This window comes from Cimex lectularius, unplaced genomic scaffold (assembly GCF_000648675.2).
Source record: "Cimex lectularius strain Harlan isolate CLEC.00 unplaced genomic scaffold, Clec_2.1 scaffold375, whole genome shotgun sequence".
In the NCBI taxonomy this organism is placed as follows: Eukaryota; Metazoa; Arthropoda; class Insecta; order Hemiptera; family Cimicidae; genus Cimex; species Cimex lectularius.
The window spans coordinates 247,225-260,772 of NW_019392994.1; the positions used below are offsets into that span (position 1 = coordinate 247,225).

A 13,548-nucleotide genomic window follows, 5' to 3' on the forward strand; every position below is an offset into this window, starting at 1 on the left:
AACAATTGACAACAAACTGTGAGAGGGAACTATCTTCTAAACAGATTAACCTAGGGATTTTTTTAATATTTATTCTTCCTGTAAGCGTCTTGGTGATAATCCGTCTTTTTTCATTTTAATCAGTGTTTTTGTCTATTGGTGAGTTTTCCGTTTTTTTGTAGTATTTTCATGCTTGTCTGTGTTATTGAGGGTTCGTGATGGTTTTTTGTGAGGTGAGCAGGTGAACAGACCAACCCAACAAATCAAAATGATCGGTCCTTCACACGGAGAAAACTTATAATTTGCTTTTTACTTGGTGTTATTTTGTCTTTTGCTTAATGTGTGGTGATTAGTGACCGTTAGTCAATGATTATTCGGAGATCGTGAGATGCGGTCTTGTGTGACGTAGGTTTTAGAAAAACATTTTCTTTGTCGTGCCAACGTTTCGATCTTTATTGTGATCATCTTCAGAGCTCAAAGTGTTTGTTTTACATGCAAGTGCACTCTTAACACGACACACAAGAATGGCACAATTACGCAGAAAATAACCACTTTGAGCCGTGAAAATGATCTCCGAATAATCTAAAATCATATTGATTTTTAAATAATTTGTAGATAACCTTTGTTCATTAAAGTGGCGGGCTTTGTTCTACGCACTTTTCTTTTCATGCATTCTACCATCTTGTTAACATAACTGAACATAACATTATGTTAACATAACTGAAACTAAATTTCAAGCCTTGCGCTTTTAAATAAACCTTAAAATGTTTAAATTATTTCATATTTCGTTCGTTATGATGAATTGATAACAAGGCAGTAAAGAAACGAAACCGAATAATATTAACTAGAACAAACACAATTTCTAGCCTAGCATAGCTTTTCAAAAAGCAAATTTAGTACGTTTTCTTTGATTCTGTATTATATATAAGCAATGAATTAATGAAAAATGGTGAATATAAATATTTTTAAAGAAAATTTGTTGGATTGCATTTAAAATAATACGTTTTGTTCCATGTTATTATGTATGTCGTATGTCTGTTGTACAATGCACAAACGCACTCTCAACACGACACACAAGAATGGCACAATTACCCCGAAAACACTTTGAGCCCTGAAGATGATCTCAATAAAGTTCGAAACGTTGGCACGATAAAGAAAATGTTTTTCTAAAACCTACATCACACCAGACCGCATCTCGCGATCTCCGACTGTAAGTCCACGATTACTAACCTAGCCTTAATATTTTTTATCCGTAAGATATAAGATTACCTCATCTTGTCTGAAATAATTTAATGACAAGATAAAACAAACAACGAAATCGGACGAATTGAATCATAAAGCCAATAAGAAAACGAAATGTCCCAGGCGAAAAAATCCAAACAGGACTCTTCCAGGTATGATCTAACAGCTGTCAAAGTTGTTGTAATTATACAGAACCATGCGGAGGCAGTCGTGACTATCGTGAGAAACTGAAATGGCCTGTGAACACAGTTGCTTTGTTTGTCCGGTATAGGGAGGGGCGAAAGGGGACGCGTTCGATCCTGGCGTCCCGGCAAACAGGCAACAGTACTCAGTTAGACTCCGTGTTGTGTGTTTGTGCCGCTCTGTAAACTGGGATTTCGAAAATAAAGGTTGGTTCAATATTTAATTGATTAGTCAATTATTGGCATAAATAATTAATATCTTTCAAAGCTTATTTCGCTAGACAAGAATTTGGTCCAGTTCTCCAATACTGAAAGGAATGTTATGTTGTGTACTGTTCTATCTTTGTTTTTAAAAACTAAAACATCAAACAAACATTAATATCATATTAGGATTTCATTAATTAATAGGCGTAAACATCGATTTCTTCCAGAAAACCCAAGTCAGTACAAGGACATTTTGACAATTTCCATCAAAACAAAAATAGCATCCGATTAAAATGTTATACATACTATAATTTATAAACACAAAAACAGGCCAATTGTGTTAAATTCTATTTTTCAATTGTATAACATATATGGCTAATTTAATATTCAATTTAGTTCAAACATACGTTAACCATGTTGCCCATGGTTCCGCAAAATGGTACGGATTTGTTAAATTAACTTGAAGAGAAAATAATGTTTAAATTTTTTGAAAACATGGTTTTCTGCCTCTGTTGTGTACGTTTTTCAAGGTCATGATATATCTTCTTATTTGCTTTATTTAGGATAAGAAAATAATAATCAACATCGTATTGAATAAGATTACACATATTTAAAAAAAATTCACATGAATTGGGCGTGCCATCAGTATTAAAAACTCTAAGAAAGAAGTTATGTTGAAAAACAACAACAAATATGAAGACGTCATTTACGAGTCGCCCATTTAAAATGGAAATAGAAGTAATTTTAACAATTACCTGTTAATTATAGCTGCTTAAACCACGGTAATACTTTCGCGGTGCTAAATCATGATTACTGTTTATTATTTTCGATAAGTTAGCATAAAATCAAGCCTTCTTGTTTTGGTAAAATTTGAATATAGTTGAATAATAATTCAGATATCGTGAGATGCGATCGGGTGTGATGTAGGTTTCAGAAAAACATTTTCTTTATCGTGCCAACGTTTTGATCTTTTATTGAGATCATCTTCAGGGCCTGGGATTTACAAACAATGTTTACATTTAACAAATACATTTTTTTTTACCTTATGATCTTGCATATTAGCCATGGTACGAATTCTTGTGTGTTCAAATTGGGGGTTATCGGGAAAAAAGGGCCAGAGGCGACGGTGGGAATCGAACCCACGACCGCGGCGTGAGAGTCTCTCATGCTAACCACTCGGCTACCGCGGTCCCCCAACAATGCAAACTTCACACCCGTAAATTCACTTATCCACATCCTGAATGTATTTGTTAAATGTAAACATTGTTTGTAAATCCCAGGCCCTGAAGATGATCTCAATAAAAGATCGAAACGTTGGCACGATAAAGAAAATGTTTTTCTGAAACCTACATCACACCCGACCGCATCTCACGATATCTGAATTACTATCGATTAACGGTCACTAATCTCTACATAGTTGAATAATTGAGTTCGAGTAGTGTTTGGTCACTTGACCATGTAATATTGACATTGATCCATTTTTTAATTTAACAATTATTCACTCTACTATACTATAGAAAATAACACCTTAGGGATAGCAATAGGGATAAAAGAAGCACAAGGCATTCTGCACCTAGACCGAATAGGTCTGCTGAGCTCCTCTATTTTATATGTCACTAGATACCTTCAGTTTGTTAGTCAACCTACATAGCGCTAGATGTTCCTTAGTGTAGGATCTTTCTTGAGGCTTATCCTCTCCTAGTTGCAGGAATCTACATTAAATAGACCCTCACAAAAACACGAAACATGTTCTGCTGTCACAGTGTTTCTTCTGTCTGTATTTCTATCCGGTGAAGTGCCTTCTTAGGCGGCACAGCCCTGTCAGGAGTTCGACCAGTAGTGTGTTGCGGTTACCCTCCAATTCCATTTTATGTTTTGCAGATGGCCTGTATTGTTCAACCAGGTTTTGGACCCATTAACAATCCATTTTGGGATGTGTCCTTTTTTGTGGTAACGTATTAGAGGCGCATAGTAGCGTGGGGTCTGTAGAATTCATATTGGTATTTTTTTGGACATGCCCAGTTTCCTATTACCTCTATGTCTTACGTAATACATTGATTTTTCCTTCTTAAAGGTGGGATAATAGGTCATCTCAAAAAATCAAAAACCAGCTTTTATCAATCCACTGATCCATTGATTTATTTTAGTCCTTCCTCAAGCCAGTTAGCGCCTAAACACAAAAAAGTTTTCTTATATTTTTAGACAAACATGGTTATCATTGTTTCTTTACTACTTACAGTGGTTAAAACAGTGGTCCTCAGTCATTAAAATTTGGTAATAGCTTATTTTAAAAGACGCCAGTGTGATACATTTTTAAGTCCTTCAGACTCTCTTTGTTCCGTGTACAGGCGCTAACTCAACTGAGGAAGGATTAAAATAAATCCGAAACGTGATGGATTGAAAAAACCTGGTTGTTGTTTCTTTTGAAATGACCTATTATCCTACCTTCGAGAAGGAAATATCAGAAGTTAAACTGTTGAGGTCGAAATAAAAAAAAACATCGTTGCTTAATACTCATCCTTACTCCGCAACCCATGTTCTCTTTTGGAACTTTCCGATAAAAAACTAACTTCGAACTTGGAACATATTTGACTAAAAAGAATACTACTCAGAAACACTTCTTGTGAACAAATAGAAATACTGCAAATTAAACCCTACATAACTACAACCAATTTTGGTAGAATTGGACTGGTGGATTCAGCTTTGCGTTCCAACCTCCAAAGAAGTCGCTCAGTCCAAATCCCTCGAACCATCCAAACATCGATTCGAAATCTTATTTATCTACACAGACTTTCAAATGCCATGGAAACCCCAGTGGGGCGAAACTGGATAAGCCAAATTTTGGCCAAGTAAAAATTGTAATCTTTAGTCTAGAATAAACTGTGGAATTGATAGAATATGATACCTTCCCATAAGAAGGATAAGGAAAATTGAAATAAAACTGGAATTTGTACCAACGTTCTAAACTTTAAAATCGCAATCCTAAAAGGTTTGTGGACTTAACCATTTTTGATCCGAGGGTGCTCAGTGGACAGAACCTATTATTCAATAAGTTAAACAAACAAGGAGTAGTCGAATTGATGTAACAAGGCTTGGTACCGTTGAATTAATGATTGATACGAGCATGTGAAATATTGTTCCGTTGTCGTGTCAATCTGAAATGTTAATAAATGAAGTTATGGCTCGCTAAAACAATAACTTATTTAACAATAAATTTAGTTGGCGTGGAGGGATTAGAACAAGGTGAAATGCAGATAATAATAGTCTCCTAAATATAATGATTTAGACAACGTATAAGGTGTTTTTTTTATCAGCAAGAATTCGTAATGAGTCGGTGCCTAATGATCTGTCTATAAAACTACACAAAATCGATTAGTGACGATGGGGTTTTAAACCTTGAAGAAAAAAAAAGGTTGTCATATAAATCAGTTAATTTTACAATGTATAATAATTGATATGCGTAGTACTGAAACATTTTCTCACCTTGGACTACATTTTCTGTGTTTTCTGACTCTCTCTTTCTCATTCTCTGTCAATTAATTTCTCAATTACTAACATTGTCATTTGGTCTTCTCCACTCTCACTTGTTCTTTCTCTCTCCTTAAATTTCTCACTTTTGACATCTGTCTCCTCTCAAACTTCACTCTTTATCTTTGACTCACTCACTTTCATTGACACTGCTTTTCTCCTCTCGTTCACTCCCTTAATTACTCTCTCTCCTATTCCATCTGTCTCTCTCACTCTCCTCTCTTCGTTGTCAGTCGCTCTTTCCCTCTCTCTATGTCCATTGCTTTATTGCACACACCCTCCCTCTTTTTTTACGTTAAGTGGAAAAAATTCTACGCGACGTAACTTTTGTGGGGTTAAATAAAACGTTTAATCAATCAATCAATCCCCCTCAAAGCCCTCTCACTTTCTCTCACTCACTCCTCCTCATTTACTCACTCCCCGGCTCGTTCTTTTTTCACTTCGTCCGCTATCGTTAGTTATTGAACTCTCTCTCTCTCTCTCTCTCTCTCTCTCTCTCTCTCTCTCTCTCTCTCTCTCTCNTCTCTCTCTCTCTCTCTCTCTCTCTCTCTCTCTCTCTCTCTCTCTCTCTCTCTCTCTCTCTCTCTCTCTCTCTCTCTCTCTCTCTCTCTCTTCCCATTTCGTTCTCTCTCTCCCTCCCCCTCCCACTCACTCTCTCTCTCTCTCCCACTCTCTCTCTCTCTCCCTCCATCTAGCCCTCCATCCATACTGTCACTCTCTCTCTCTCTCTTCCTATTTCTCTCTCTCTCTCTTTCTCTCTCTTTCTCTATCTGCCCATTGTTTTATTTCACACACTTTCTCTCTCTCTCTCTCTCTCTCTCTCTCTCTCTCTCTCTCTCTCTCTCTCTCTCTCTCTCCCTCTCTTTCTTTCTCTCTCTCTCTCTCGTTCTCCCTTTCTCCCTTCCTCATTTCTATTTCACCTTCGACTTCATTCATAACTAAATAAAAGTAAAAAAAACTTTAATCGTAAAGCCAATAAAAATATCATTGTTTTATCATAATTATCAGTTTAATATTATTGTGAAGTAAGATAACGTATACTTGTTCGAAAATTACCTAGCAGCCTTCAATAATGACAGCAATTGATCAAAGGTCGTGGTCTTGTTCACAAACACAAGGTTATACGTTTTTGAAATTCCATTTTTCAGATTATTAGCTTATCCATTTAGCAGATGAACACACGCCATTATTTGTAGGACGTCAATAAGTCCAAAGTTACGAATGTGAAGCGTATTAAAATATTTTCTTTCTATTTTGAAAGATTTTCCTCGACGCTTGTTGATATTTTCAGTTACTCATGGCGTTGCGTCATATCAATTCTACAGGCCGGAAATTATGCATTCAGTTTCCTTTCGCGCAAGGCTGGGAATTCACACATCGCCTAGGTTTTTGATCACCTTCGGAAAGAAACTGTGGCAATGTTGGAAATAAAATCACATTCCGTGCTTTGTAAACAAACCGGTTTTTAATTTCGACCTCGGCATTCAGAATCAAGACGGTTCTATCTATTATTAGAACTGATCTTCCTTTAAATAGGCTATATTCGGCCTTGCTGGCTGATTGTAACAGTTACAATGTCGTCTCATTTTGAAAAATTCTATTAAATAAAATGTAAATAAAGTGTAGTATAAAGAGAAAATCAAGCAAATCAACCCTCGGTATGGCCTGGATGAAAAAATTTAGTTGTAACTTGCCAATCTTTCAATCTATTTGAAGGTCATAATCAGGCCAAAACAGCCTTAAAGATATCAACGAATTGACATAATTAACTTTGTAATAGATAGTTTCAAATATTTTTGAAGACTGACTCAATCCCAGCGTTGACACGACAATAGTGTTGTGTACTGAGTTGAAAAATTTGAAAATTCGATTAAAAACTTAATAATATTAATTCGTAGACTCTTTAAGAATTTTGCCCTGATGATGACTTGAAATAGGTCGAAAACTTGGCAGATAACAACTGATTGTATTTTTCCATCCAAACCACAATGGGATTCAGATTATTCGAGTGCAAAAGAAGTGGTAAATTCAGGTAACTCCTTAAACAGATAATCAGAAAGTAAAAAAACTGCTCTCTAAAAAGTTATTTTAAGTTTATTAGTTTGTACATCTTCTCGTTTTTTTTAATGAGGGTTCGCAACAGCAGAGGTTATATTAACCCTCGGGGTGCCGGTGTTTTTGAAAAAAAAAAAAAAAAATTTGTAAGTATGCCGGGGTTCGAATGCAGGGTCGCTGGATTCGAACCAGTGACCTTTACCTTACAGTGATGAGCGCCGTGTCAACGCCTAAACCGTTGCGGCCGCCGACGCCCCCCTCCATAGAATTATTAAATACTGCAGAAGGGCTTCTCGTTAAACCCCCTTCCAAACTCCCAAATCATCATACCAGACCATCAATTTGGTTTCTATTCACATCACAAAACAATTCAAAAGGATCATCGAGTGGTAGACTTCATCTCTTCTAGTTTGGAGCGAGGGGATTTTTGTCCTGGTGTATTTCTTGACGTGGTGCAACCATCGATCGAATCTGACACTCAGGACTTCTCTCCAAGATGAAGGCTCTTCTCCCCTCAACTTGATCCTAAAATCTTACCTGTCTGATAGGTATTACCAAGTCAGACAAGGTGCACATATTTCCTCTTTCTTCCTTTTCGGGGCTCGAGTACCGGAAGGAAGCATCCTAGGTCCTACACACATTACGGGGCTCAACCAAACATTCTATCTCCAAAATAAATCAGTCACTGCAATCCATAAGTATAACCGACCTGTCCAACAAATATGCACTTTACAAAATCCAGCCAGGTCTACTCAGCTTGTCCAGCATTCACGTCATTTTGTTATTTTTATTTTACTTTTAATTTGTAAATCAACATAGTATATATCATTTGTTTGCTGCATCTCTAGATGCAGATAAGAATTTCGTACAAATAAAAAAAGTAACACATCTTTCCCTTTTCTGTCTAAGGTAAACAATAAGATTATTCAGAAATCGTGAGATGCGGTCTGGTGTGATGTAGGTTTCAGAAAAACATTTTCTTTATCTTGCCAATGTTTCGATCTTTATTGAGATCATCTTCAGGGCTCAAAATGTTTGTTTCATTCGTGGGCCACTCTCAACTCGACACGCAAGAATGGCACAATTACACAGAAAACAAACATTTTGAGCCCTGAAGATGATCTCAATAAAGATCGAAAAGTTGGCACGTTAAAGAAAATGTTTTTTCTGAAGCCTACATCACACCAGACCGCATCTCACGATTTCTGAATAATTACGGACTAACGGTCACTAATCACCACACACGTAAACTATAAGGTAAATTATAGTAAAGGCTTCTTATTTTCTAAAATAAGTACAACTGTAATTTGCCTTTCACCGGCATTGAACTTTCGATTGTTTCAAACTCTTTTATTTCAGTATTTTTTTTAGCTTACGTTGTTGACGTTTTGCCTCCGTGATTGAATTTTTTCCTGACAATGACACTCCTTTTAAAGCGGTGTGCTATTTTCTAACGAGACAATGCTGAAATTCAATTCACCCAAATTGTTTATCTTCTTGATTTTCACTACTTTGCACTGTTTAAACATCGCTTCATGGCCGGTTTTAAGGGACAGTTATGTAAATTTAAAAATCGACTAGTTCAGTCTTTTTAGAACCCTTGATTAGTGCCTTGACATGGATGTGAAATTAAAAGCAATGAGAGGCACTTGGAAAGTGTTTTACTACTTAGAGGTAGACCCGCATCCGTTCCACTTTTCTAAAACTACGATAATTTTACAAGAGTAATCTTGTACAAAAATTGACATATTAGATGTAAAAATGTGTTTACGTATATAAACTGAATTATTTCATGAAATTTTATTTAACTCAAGCGCTGATAATAATGATGAATTAAGTCCCTCCACAAAATCTATATCTGCGATAATTTTCAAGTTAATTGGCTCGAAGTTAAACCCGAAGTGTAAACTATTAAAAAAAAGAAAATCACATATATTAACAATATTTGACTGTATTGATTTGTAATTATCATTGACTGGATAACAGTTTCAGTTAGAACAATGAACATTTCAACGGGAGATAATGCATTTAGCTTATGTGTAATCGTACAAGGAAGTGCTTATCGCACTTATTGCAAGCTGTTGGGTTAGCTATAAACGCGATTGTTTCTTCCTACAACTTCGAACATTAACCAGTCAGAAAGGAGAAAGATAGAAAGAGCGTTAGGGTGAGTAAAGATAAACAGACTAATTGAGAAGAAAATCAAATCAAGAAGGACGAGAAAGTGAATTAGAGTAAAAGAAAGAGATTGACAAAGAAAAGAGGGGGTGTGAGATAGATTGAAAAGGAGAGAATATAAATGAGAGAGGACAATAGCATAATGACAAAAGAAGTAAGACAGTGAAAGAGAAAAAAAGTGATAGTGAGGGAGAAAGAGAGAGGGGGAGAGAGAGCGAGCGACAGATACAGACAAATGTCAGAAATCGAAAAAGTTATTGATCGAGAAAGCGAGTGATGAAGATGATGATCACGTTATGTTTTTTATTTTTTTCTACATGTTAAAGGAAATGAGTGAAAACGAGAGAAGTATAGAGGAAGAGAGATTGCGAGATAGAGGGAGAGAGAGAGTAAGAGTAAGAGTGAGAGTAAGTGAGAGAGAGAGAGTGAGAGAGAAGAAGAAAGGAGAGGAGAGTATGAGCGAGGAAGACAGACGGATACAGAGAAAAGAGAGACTCAGACAGAAATGCAGAAAGAATGATTGATTGATTGATTGAGTGAGTGAGAGAGAGAGAGAGAGAGAGAGAGAGAGAGAGAGAGAGAAAGATAAAGAGAAAAAAGTGGAAGTGAAAGTCGTTGGAAGCAGAGAAGAGTAAGACAAGGGAACGAAAGGAGAAAGACAGAGCGAGGGAAAGAGTGAGAAAGGAAGACAGACGGATACAGAGAAAAGAGAGACTCAGACAGAAATGGAGAAAGAATGATTGATTGATTGAGAGAGAGAGAAAGATAAAGAGAAAAAAGTGGAAGTGAAAGTCGTTGGAAGCAGAGAAGAGTAAGACAAGGGAACGAAAGGAGAAAGACAGAGCGACGGAGAGAGTGAGAAAGGAAGACAGACGGATACAGAGAAAAGAGAGACCCAGAAAGAAAAGATGAAAGAATGATTGATTGATTGAGTGAGTGAGAGAGAGAGAGAGTGAGAGAGAGAGAGAGTGAGAGAGAGACAGACAGACAGACAGACAGAATGAGAGAGAGAGAAAGAAAAGAATGTGGAAGTGAAAGTCGATGGAAACAGAGAAGAGTAAGACAAGAGAATGAAATGAGAAAAACAGAGTGGGGGGGAGAGAGTGAGAAAGGAAGACAGACGGCGACAGTGAAGAGAGAGAGATAGAAGTAAAAGTGTGAAAGGAGAAAGAGCTAAAAGAGAAAGGGAGAGATAGAGAGAGAGAGAGAGAGAGAGAGAGGGGGGGGAGTGATAAAAAGAAGTTAGATGGAGACAAAGACGAAAGAGACATAGGCAGATAAAGAGACTGACTGAAACAGGGAGTAAAAGAACGAAATGGTTCGGTTATGAACTGTAAGTGAAACATAAAAGAAACAGATAAAGAGACAAAATACTTGAGATAGCCTCTGATGTGGGTTAGGGCATAGTGAGAATGGTAGTGGCCGGGAAGTTGTGAGAAAAATCTGAAGAGAAAAGGGGGAGAATGAAAAGTGAGAGATTAGTGAGAGTGAACAAGTCTCAGAGTGTGTGAGAAAGATCCGTATCTAACTATCACTGTGAAAGAAGGCAAGCATGAACGATTGTTATCTTTATTTTTATAGTAACAGGCAGATTTTAGTCATTTTGATTTTACGTGCGAACATTTAAGTTAAATGGAGAGAGAGTTAGTGTGTATGTCTAAGAAACATATTGGGATAAAGAGATGGACGAAAGAGTCTAATAGATATATGCCTGGGTTACAGAGCGACTGTTAGTAAACGAGAAGTGAAAGAATGTCAGAGTTGAGAGAACTAGACTGAGCGTATGTGATCAGAACATGAATAAAAATGCCAGTGTCACTAGCGGGATTCGAACCCACGACCTTCGGCTAAATACGTCACTGCTCTACCACTTGAGCTATCGTGACTACGATCCACTGGGACACTTCCCATTTCAACCCCAGCTTTTGAAATTTTTGGCGTATTTAGCCGAAGGTCGTGGGTTCGAATCCCGCTCGTGACACTGGATTTTTTATTTCAACTAAAAACCTTAATTAATTGAAAGAAGTTATTTGGTCAATTGGACCATGAAATATAATGGATTTAATAAGTAAAACGAAGTATGTCTTCACTAAAGCTCTCCGTGGCCATTTCCTTTGTCGCCGAGAATCGAATCCTGATTACACGACATTTGAAATATGGCAAAAAGGAAGAAAAATGCAAAAGGTGGGGTTGAGATGGGAAGTTAGTGTCCGAGTGGATCGAGGTCACGACAGCTCAAGTGGTAGAGCAGCGGCGTATTTAGTCGAAGGTCGTGTGTTCGAATCCCGCTCGTGTCACTGGCATTTTTATTATAACCAATACCGTACATAAAGATTAATTAATTGAACTATTTCTATAATTTGATCAAGAAAATGCATTGGATTCCAAAGCGAACTGTACTTAATGTAAAAAAAAAACTTCAGCAGGACGTGGTTCGTTTATTGCGATACAGATAAATGGCTCATTTTATACCTGAGCCATTCGAACTTTGAGGTAACGTAAATCGTTTTTACACACTTGGGATATTTCCTCCCCTCGTACTTTAAAAGGGGCCCGATTCAGGACGGGCCAGCTTGCATGAATAGAAGGGAAAGTACAGTCGTAGCCAGAAACGTATCCTTGCCCTTGACTAAAAGTGACGTAGGCCTCACAAGGTTGGACGGTCGGTACATCAATGAACAAAGAATTATAAATTGAATTATCTTGAAAATCTGAAACCTCGTCTTTTTTCGAAGTTGGATTTAGATTTATAATCACATATAGTCGGTCGGTTATTAAACCATAATTATAGTGTAATATGATATATAAAATCCTTTCAGACGAAATGGTAAATAAATTCAAGTGTTTTTTAGTATATGCATTTCGAGGCATTTTCCGCCTCCTCCTCAGTACATTAATTTTTTTTTGAGTCTCACCAACCGAGTGAGAAACAGGAGAGAGTGGGAGAGGATGCCTGACGGAGACAGAGAAGAGAAAGATACAGGAGTAAAGGAGAGGGAATGAGAGTGTGTGAGTAATAGGGGAGAATGAGAATGAGAAAGAGGAGAAAGTAGGAGGTGAAGCCAGACGGAGACTGAGAAGACAGAGACACGGGAGAAAAGGAGAGAGAGTGAGATGGTGTGAGTGATGGGGGAGAGTGAGAATGAAAAAGAGGAGAGAGTGGGAGAGGAAGCCAGACGGAGACAGATAAGAGAGAGAGAGAGAGAGTAAGAGAGTAAAGGAGAGAGAGTGAGAGGGTGTGAGTGATGGGGAGTGTGAGACTGGAAAAGATGAGTGAGTAGGAGGGGAAGTCTGACGGAGATAGCTAAGAGAGGAGAGAGAGAGAGAGAGAGAGAGAAAGAGAGTAAAGGAGAGAGAGTGAGAGGGTGTGAGTGATGGGGAGTGTGAGACTGGGAAAGATGAGTGAGTAGGAGGGGAAGTCTGACGGAGACTGAGAAGAAAGAGACGTAGACAGAAGAGAATGAAGGACAAATAGAGAGAGATATTAATCAACCGAGAGTCGGATGAGAATCAAATAAAAAATGAACTGAGGAGGAGGCGGATAGAGCCTCGAAATCCTTATACTAAAAAAATAAAACATTGAAAGGATTTAGAAGATTTTATAATCCAGATGAAAAATATCCAACAATAATAGAAGCAAAAAAATAATAAAAAATGTATTATGTATAATCACGTCTCTCTCTTCCACTTATGCTCTCACATACACTCTCTTTCTCACTCCCTCCTTCACTCACTTACTCACCCACGTAATTTCTCATTCCCTCGCTCTTTCTCTTATTTTCGTCCTCTATCGTTACCTATTGATCTATGTTTCCCGTTTTTTAACTCATGTATTCTCTCTTTCTCTCTCTCCCTTTCTTTCTTTCTTTTTTCTTTTCTCCTTTCTTACATTTAGTTCCAAGCCTCTCTCTTCTCTATCTCCGTCTGTCTTGCTGTAATTTTAAGTTACACATTGATTCTTTGGTTATGCGACTGAGAAAACTCCTTTATAAATTCAGTTTATTAAGAAAGATCCTAAATTTAAAATAGTTAAAATCAGTTTATTATGCTTTGGTTCAGTGTATTTGTTATGGTATTGTTCATGGGGTGGAACCAGTAATTGTATCTAAATACATTAATCATAACTCAAAATTCTCTTTTGAAAACTATTCTTTTTAAACCTTCTAGATTTAATACCAAT

At 37.2% G+C, this 13,548-nt stretch overlaps 1 protein-coding gene across 1 annotated transcript in view; it reads left to right on the forward strand.

Moving 5' to 3' along the window:
• Nucleotides 1–1,492: 1,492 nt before the first annotated feature.
• LOC106663497 (choline transporter-like protein 1) overlaps nucleotides 1,493–13,548 on the forward strand; it is a 34,459-nt gene continuing 22,403 nt past the window's right edge. Inside the window, exon 1 of the mRNA XM_014388370.1 lies at nucleotides 1,493–1,610. The gene's annotated coding sequence lies outside the window, so the exon portion shown is untranslated. The remainder of the gene's footprint in view (nucleotides 1,611–13,548) is intronic.